This window comes from Pararge aegeria, chromosome 17, assembly GCF_905163445.1.
Source record: "Pararge aegeria chromosome 17, ilParAegt1.1, whole genome shotgun sequence".
Lineage (NCBI taxonomy): Eukaryota > Metazoa > Arthropoda > Insecta > Lepidoptera > Nymphalidae > Pararge > Pararge aegeria.
Genome location: NC_053196.1, coordinates 870,768 through 879,306, shown reverse-complemented (window position 1 = coordinate 879,306; position 8,539 = coordinate 870,768).

Genomic DNA, 8,539 nt, shown 5'->3' with positions numbered 1-8,539 from the left:
TATCGGAGCCTTCTAAATTTTCCATTCGTTTTAACGGAAGCAATAATTAGCTATTGAAAATTGGGGGGTATCTTCCCTAAAGAAGGAATGTCTGAAATTAATATAATTTGCGATACCTTATAATACCAATAAATTTTCAATTTATTGAGCACAATCAGTTTCATTTGAAGAATATGCTGAGTCATCTAAATTATCAAGATACCGAAAATATAATTCGTTCGTTAAGGTAAATTTACTAAATATGTATATTTTTATTGAATATTAATTTGAATAAATAATAAATAATCACCCACACACATGCACGCACACACACACATGCACGCACACACACACAAACACACACACGCACGCATGCTCGCACACACACATAAACACAGACACTTACATACGTAATAAATACGGGCACAGCACATATGGGAAGACACTGACCCCCAAGACATCAGGATATCCTAGTTTGGGGGTCCAGGGTAATTTTAGAAAAAACATTGTACTTTTAAGCAAATAAAAACTTTTTATTATTTTTATTATTATTATTATTATTTATAATACAAGTTTTAAAATAAATTTTATTATATGAATTAATGTATAAATGACGGCTGATTGGCGCAGTGGGCAGCGACCCTGCTTTCGGAGTCAAAGGCTGTGGGTACAATCTGAAGAGAAGAAACCTCTTCGTACATTAAATCTTTTCACGACTTCCGAGGGCGCAGCGGGAAGCGCTGTGGTTTAAAGTTCTGGGTACTGGGTTCCATTTCAGCAATTGCAGGGGCAATTTGAGAATTTATTGATTCCGAATTTTCTCTGGTCTGGTCTAGTGGGAGGCTTGTGCTGAGGCTAGTTACCACCCTACCGAGAATGACGTTCCGCTGAGCGATATAGCGTACGGTGTCGCATAGAAACCAACTAGTGAAGTGATATCTGCAATAATACCTACAAGGTTATGCCGCTACCTTCTTACAATGCATCGTCATTTACCACCAGGTGGGATGGCACTCCAGGGCCAACTAGAAGTGGAATTAAAATAAAAAGTGTTGAATTCTGATAGTAAACTTAAAATAGTACCTGTTTTGCCTATCGTAAATGTATAGAAAAACATGGAAATATTCCTTAAGTACAATTAATATTCATTAGGCACATAAATAATCCTCATATCACCTATGTACTGTAGATATACTTGCATTTCAATAAGTTAGTCAGTGAGTTGCGTCACGTAGACCAAGTGGAAACAGGAATGTTGGCGTTATTTTTAAAAACCAGTATCGGAAATGAATTTTAAGTAAGTATTTCACTCAATAAATGTTAATAATATAAGTATGTAGTAAATTTCATCAACTTAAACAATTATTTTTTATAATTGAAGGTGAACTTCTGGTAAAGTAAAACATGGTTAATTTAAGCTCACTCGGAACCTTTTTGGGTTTCCGATTAATTATTATAAGTTCATTTCCTCTCTCCCCTATAACAAAGGAGATCCGTACCCAGCCGTGGGACAAAATAACCCGATAATGACTGAGCACTTTAAAGGTCGTATAAATGAATTCGGTTATGATACAGAATTAAGAATATACAGAAACCGTGTACACGTCTAATTGAACACGATTGAAGCATCAAAGACCACTCCACTTTAGTAATGTTTGTTTTGAATTACTTAAAACGCAGATAACGAAAAGTTAGAGGTGAGAGTGCGATTCAAACTCGGCCCCCCGAAAGTAAAGTCGAGTTCCTACCCAATATATATATAAAAATATCACTTGATTCGACGGTGAATGTAAACATCGTGAGGAAACCTACATGCCTGAGAGTTCCACATAATGTTCTCAAAGGTGAGTGGAGTCCACCAATCCGCACTGGGCCAGCGTGGTGGATAACGGCCCTAACCCCTTCTCATTGTAGCAGGAGACCCGTGCTCTGTAGTGGGCCGGTAACGGGTTGACGTGAGGATGATGATGAATAATTTCGTTAACATGGTCGTTAACTATGGGCCTCATAAGAAGGCTCAGAGTCACTCAGCGGGCGATGGAGAGAGCTATGCTCGGAGTATCTCTACGCGATCGAATCAGAAATGTGGAGATTCGTAGAAGAACCAGAGTTACCGACACAGCTCAACGAGTCGCGAAGCTGAAGTGGCCGGGCACATAGTTCGGAGAAAGGATGGACATTGGGGTCCCAAGGTGCTGGAATGGCAGCCCCGAACTGGTGAGCGCAGCGTTGGTCAAACCCCAACGAGGTGGACAGACGACATTAAGCGCGTCGCAGGTAGCCGCTGGATCCAAGCGGCTCAGAACCGTGGAACTTGGAACTCCCTACAAAAGACCTATGTCCAGCAGTGGACGTCTATCGGTTGATGTGATGTGATGATGATGATGATGTGTTAGCCCTTGACTGCAATCACACCTAGTGGTAAGGTAGCGGGCTAACCTATTCGGGTAACATAGTTGAATTTCTACAGAACTAGTTGGTCAGCACATAGTTAAATTATTAGTCTAATCCAAAAATACATTATGTCATTGGTAGCAGCAACACTGCCAACTTTGTGTACGTGACTGTAATCAGTGAAAACTGCGTGCGACAGAGAGGGGGCACGTTTCAGCTGGGCGCGAGAGAGACGGGCGCGAAGGGTTAAGGACCCTCGATCAGGTATCGACAACCTGCTAGGGTTTGTACAAGTGGATTACTGGGACTGACTAAATAAGATGATAATTCAATAAGACACGATTTACGACGAGTCTTTAGGTATCTACTTACCGCGGCTAACAGCTGTTTAGTTAAATACTTAACTAATATAAATGATTTTGTTCTGGTGATTTGGTATCTCGAGGTTCGATACCTGGGTCGGTCGAATAAATAAATAAATAAATAAATAAATATACTACGACATTACACACATCGCCACATAGCCCCAAAGTAAGCGTAGCTTGTGTTATGGGTACTAAGATGACTGATGAATATTTCTATAAATATAATACACATAATTACTTATAATATACAGATAAACCCAGACACTGAAAAACATTCATGTTCATCACACAAACATTTTCCAGTTGTGGGAATCGAACCCACGGCCACGACACAGAAAGCAGGTTCGCTGCCCACTGCGCCAGTCGGCCGTCAAAAAATTAGTATTAGTATTATCTCTGCATGCATCGTTCGATTCCATATAGGACTGAAGTGTATCGAAAAAGCCCCCGTATTTATATCAAAATACCCACCAACTCCGTTCATGGACATTGTAAAATTACTATAACATTTCATTTAAGTCCGACAACCTACACTAAAGCAGCATGGTGGTACTATGCCTTGAACCCCTTTTAAAGACGAAACATTAGATCTCTGCCTCGCATGGGATATTAATAGACTGCGAGAGGTGATGAAATAAAGTGATAGTTATTGACTTTATAGGAGAAAGGAAAACAAAGTAAGGTTTTAGGAAATTAACTATTATTTGCTTTAACGTAGCACGAAAACACCGTAAGGAAACCTGCTTGTCGGAGAGTTCCCACTATAATGTTCTCAAATGCGTGCAAGGTCTGCCAGTACAGGCTGGCCTTACTAGGCCAGCCTGGTGGACCACGATCTTTGCAACCTGAGTGGAGATTCGAGCCGTCCTCTAGTGGGCCAGTACTAGGACGATAATCAAAGTCTAAGTCAAAAATATCTCTTTTCAAGTAGGCCCATAGGTGGCACTTTTGATGCGAACATTACATGAGAATTACACGGTAGTAAGATGTTGGCGATAACCACATTCGTAAACTTAAAACCAAAGCTACGAGGGTTCCAAACGCGTCCTGGTTTATGTCCGTCCAAATGATGATGACGAAACGAAATTTTAAAAACCTATAAGAAACAGACAAAAAAATCACGATAAACGCCAAAAAACTCCTAAGAAATCTGTGTAGTGTACATAGATAAGAAATAGCTTCTGTATAATAAACAACATTTTTCCTCAAACGCTGGAAAATTGGGCCTGTCGCTTACGTGCGCACTCTCACGCTGCACGCGTATCTTATCTGCGGATATTTTAAGCGCGGCCGCTGGCCGGTGGACGTGCATCTCGTTTGGTTGCACTACGATTATCTGTCACTTGCCAAGTAGTTATTATGTTTGACACACTTCATCATTTTCCTTGTGCGTAAGGCTGAGGCCGAAAGAAAGCGTCGAGCTGTCCGCAGCGGCCGACCTATCAAAACAAATGCTCACAGCAACGCGTATTGGGATTAATAACATAGGAAGGATCATCGCGGGCGGATTGGATGCCCTTGGTTCAGGTGTTGCACAAACTGTCTTCGTTTGCAAAACGAAGTGCCTTGTTTTGATAACACATGTAAAACTAAAAAGCAAAGTAGCTAGGTGTGTGCAGATCCTTAGCTAAACTCTAACTTTTATGGGAGGTAAAAATCCTCGTGGATGCCTTGTGCATGCCCGACTCCATTGGTAATATTGGCCATCGGCCTATTGACTACAGAACGAGGCCTCAAAAAGGAGGCCTGGGTGTAGTAGTGGCATGAAAGAAGGCTAATTATAAAAGTCCGCAGTAATGCAACGACTACATTTTTAAAAAATGCCACATAAAAATATCCTACTTTTGTAGAAATGAGAGATTTTGTTGACATAAATTGTAAATTTTATTTGAAACAATTTTATCACGCGTAAACGCTCGTCTGGTGTCATGGCCGCACTCGGAACTGCTTAAGTATCTAAAGCGGTGTTAGCGCATTGGGTAGAAGCTCGACTTCACTTTCCACTTAAACCCAGCTCGCACCTCTAACTTTTCTAATTTACGTGCGTTTTAAGTAATTAAAATATTACTTGCTTCAACGGTGGAGAAAAACATCATTAGGAAACCTGCATGCCTAAGAGTTCTTCATAATATTCACAAGGGTGTGTGGACTCCACCAACCTGCACTGGTCCAGCCTGGTGGACTATGGCCTCAACCCCTTCTCATTGTGGGAGGAGCCCCGTGCTCTGTAGTGGGTCGGTAATAGGTTGATGCGATGATGATCTATCTGCCTTAGAAATTCCCTGTCTTATTAACGTATAGCGCACCCGCGCGACTTCGTCCGCGAATGAGTCAACTCCAAAAAGTAGTCGTATCTGTCTTATAGAACTTTAAAGAAACAATTCCGATATACTTACTACATATATCCGTCGTTTGGCGTTACGTTTACCGTTCACGCATCACACGTATCGGAATCTCTCAAAAAGGATATTTTTTGTCGTAGCGTGATGTTATACAGCCTTAATTGATACTTATAGGCAAGCGTTAGACGACAATCAGATGCAATGATGAGGTCTAGATTGAAGCAAAAAGCCTATTCACTCTTGCCTTGAAGGTACTCAATTTATACGTGGCAGGAAACACAGTTATGGGGAAAACATTAAACATCCTAGCGGTACGTAGGAACGTGGATAGAAAACGTTTCGAAAGATTCGTCCCTGTTGCGAAAGATTGTTGTTTTTTGTATTGAAAACACAAACCTGAGCAATAGATAGTTTAAAGTTACAAAATACTTAATATGTATATGCAAATACAAGTGCAAAGATTTTCGAAGATCAAGCGGTATAAAATTATGTTTATAATTTATACAGACAGACGGCACGTCGTTTCAACTGCCTGTTTCAAATGGCGGACCGCTAGATTTTGCAGTTTTACTTATTAAAAATAAATACCTATTTCACTTAGAATATAAATAAAAATACGTTTTTCATAATTCACGATTTAGATAAAAAGGTAAAAATTATTTAAGCTTTCTTTGTTACTGCCATCATGCAACTTGTATAGAAATACAGAAAACTGAAAGGTCAAGTTATATTGGTTATCGACCGTGGTAACATTTTGGCCTTTGTACTAACTTAAGTAATTCAAATAGTTATTAATTATAATATTTTGATCATAAATTTCGACTCCCAAGTGGATTTATTCATGCGCGAAGCATTAAACTAAACCCGAGTTAAACCATGTTAAAAGTCAACCTTAGGTAGTTATAGCTTTAATGTTCTAGATAATTTTCAATTCGAATAAGCCAAGATAATCTCAAGCAAATAAGATTACCATAAAGCAATAATATGTAACATTATTTATCAACAATAACAACTAATGACGTGAACCTACCTACAAATACTTAGGTACTTCTTTAATCGCGATACCTCCGAGGTCATATTTTACAAACTATCATTTCCACTTGAAACAGGCTAAATTATGCCTTATTACAATGTGATAAGGGATATAAGGGCTGCAAAGGTGTTTTGTGTCCAGTCGATAAACAAAGCCGAAGACGCTATGCAGCTGAACCACAGCAAAATAGTTTTAGGCTGATACAAATAAGACTTATATGAAGTGTAAATAATGTTGTTATTTGTAAATGTAATGCTTACCGATAATAAGAAGGTGGTTAAAGCAATAACATCTTTATGATCAAAGCAATAAGGAGAAAGGGAAGGGAAACGTGAAAACAACTGAAAAGACACGTAAGTTCTTTATTTAGCGCGGCGACAAATTGTCTGATGTAAAAGATTAGGTATCTACTTAGGTATGTGTTATGTTGTATGAATGTCGACATATTATAATATAGTAGATGCTCAGTGGTTTCAGCCGTATACATTTTTTAATGTGAACAGAACTAGGTACAGTCGTTTAGCCGGTGTAGCCCGTGTTCTTAAGTTTTAGCCCTTGGGCAAAGAATTAAGAAAATACAGAAACCGTCGACTAATATTTAAGCATAAAAAACCACTCCACTTTAGATTGGTTTCTCGAACAAACGGTTAGTCACGTCATACCATTTAGCAGTTGGCAGTAATTATTTTACCTCTAATGTTTTAAGCATTCGTCTGAAATAGGAAAATAGGAAAAAAATGTGTCCTACCAACATTCCGCGGGTGTTATGTGAGAAGTGTATTCACACACGCACAATCATACACTCAGTCATCGAGACAACAATTTAAGGAGAGCACTGTCGCCTCTAATACAGGTTTTTACCTAAATCAGGGACAGTAGATTTTAGCTTGCACCATTACATACATTTATTACACACCAATATAAGTTGCGACGTACGCATTTGTTTGTATAATTATTATAATTACTTTACGTTACTTTACTTGTACATGTAAAAAAAAAAAAAAAAAATAAAAAAGCCATCTACTACCAATAAATAAAGAAATACATATTACATTCATTCACGTAATTAAACTAGGTACATAACATAATTAAATTTATACATATTTTAACAACTTACATATTTTATTTCATTACATTTATTTAATAGCTAGTCTTCAATTCTTATTTGTTTGTGGCGTAGGCCTCCCGCAGCTCAGGAGGCCTACTTGTACATGTACCTATGATAAATAAATAAATAAATAAGTGCACTGCGGGGCGTTTTCACTGTTTTTGGACACAACGCACTGCATACAATAATGGCTGAGTGAGGTTCTGTATCTTCTTAATTCAATGCCAGTCGGTAACCCCACCTAAATTGGAGGCTTATTTACTTAGTTCCCAATATAAAATACTGTTATTACACGGCTTTGCACATAATCACCACGCTTGGTGATCGTAGCAGACGGGTTGGTGATCGCAGAATGGTAGTAGTGGCACGGAGAACATACATAGAGGTGCCATTTCCATTTTGGAGTGAAAATATCTCAACTCAGAATGGACTCCCATGCACAGAGCACGTTTGCACTTTGTTGTGATGGTAACGATAAGATACCATTTCCCATTTCATTATAACAAATGATGATGGTGTATAGTTAATACTATAAAGAGGAAAGATTTTTTGTTTGTTTGTTTATACCGAATAGGCTTCGAAAGTTCCGGACCGAATTTAACAAACGAAAGCTCACAATGTAGCATTTGCTATAATGTGGTTGTAAAAAAATTGGAACATCCTTAAGAAAATTGCAATAAATTAACCCAAAGTAGCAAAATGATACCTATAAAATTCATTGATTGGCGTGCGCTGAGAAAACTGTTGGTGATACTTAAAAATTATGTACTATATGATTAAAGTACTAAGTATCACCTACAATAAAGTCTGCCAGGAATATAACTAAATATCATAGTTAAGTCGCATAAGCGGCTTTTGTGTTCTAAGAAACAAAAATGTGCGACAATATTATAGCAGTATTAATTCTTATTCAAATGTATAGTTTTATCATCAAGGGGATTTATATCCAAGTAAAATGCTTTTTAATTATGTTATTTTAATCAGACATTTAATAAGGAAGTTATTTAATTAAGTTAAGTAAAAATTAAGGACTACATCTTAACAAAGCGAAAAGTTTTTTTTAAGAGATACTAACTAACCTATACTTAATTGAAAAAGTTGTAAATACCCGATACGTATGAATTTTAATAAGGCAACAGCTAGTCTTTTCAAATCTTATGGTAGCTTTACCAACAACCGTCGCGGTGTAGATAAACGTAATGGGAGGCCACCGACTATACCTATTTGACTTTGACTTTGGTAGACAGGCATCAATGACAGCTGTATTGTACCACAGTTTAGGTTCTTGATTAAAAGTAAACTACCTCGTGATACGGTA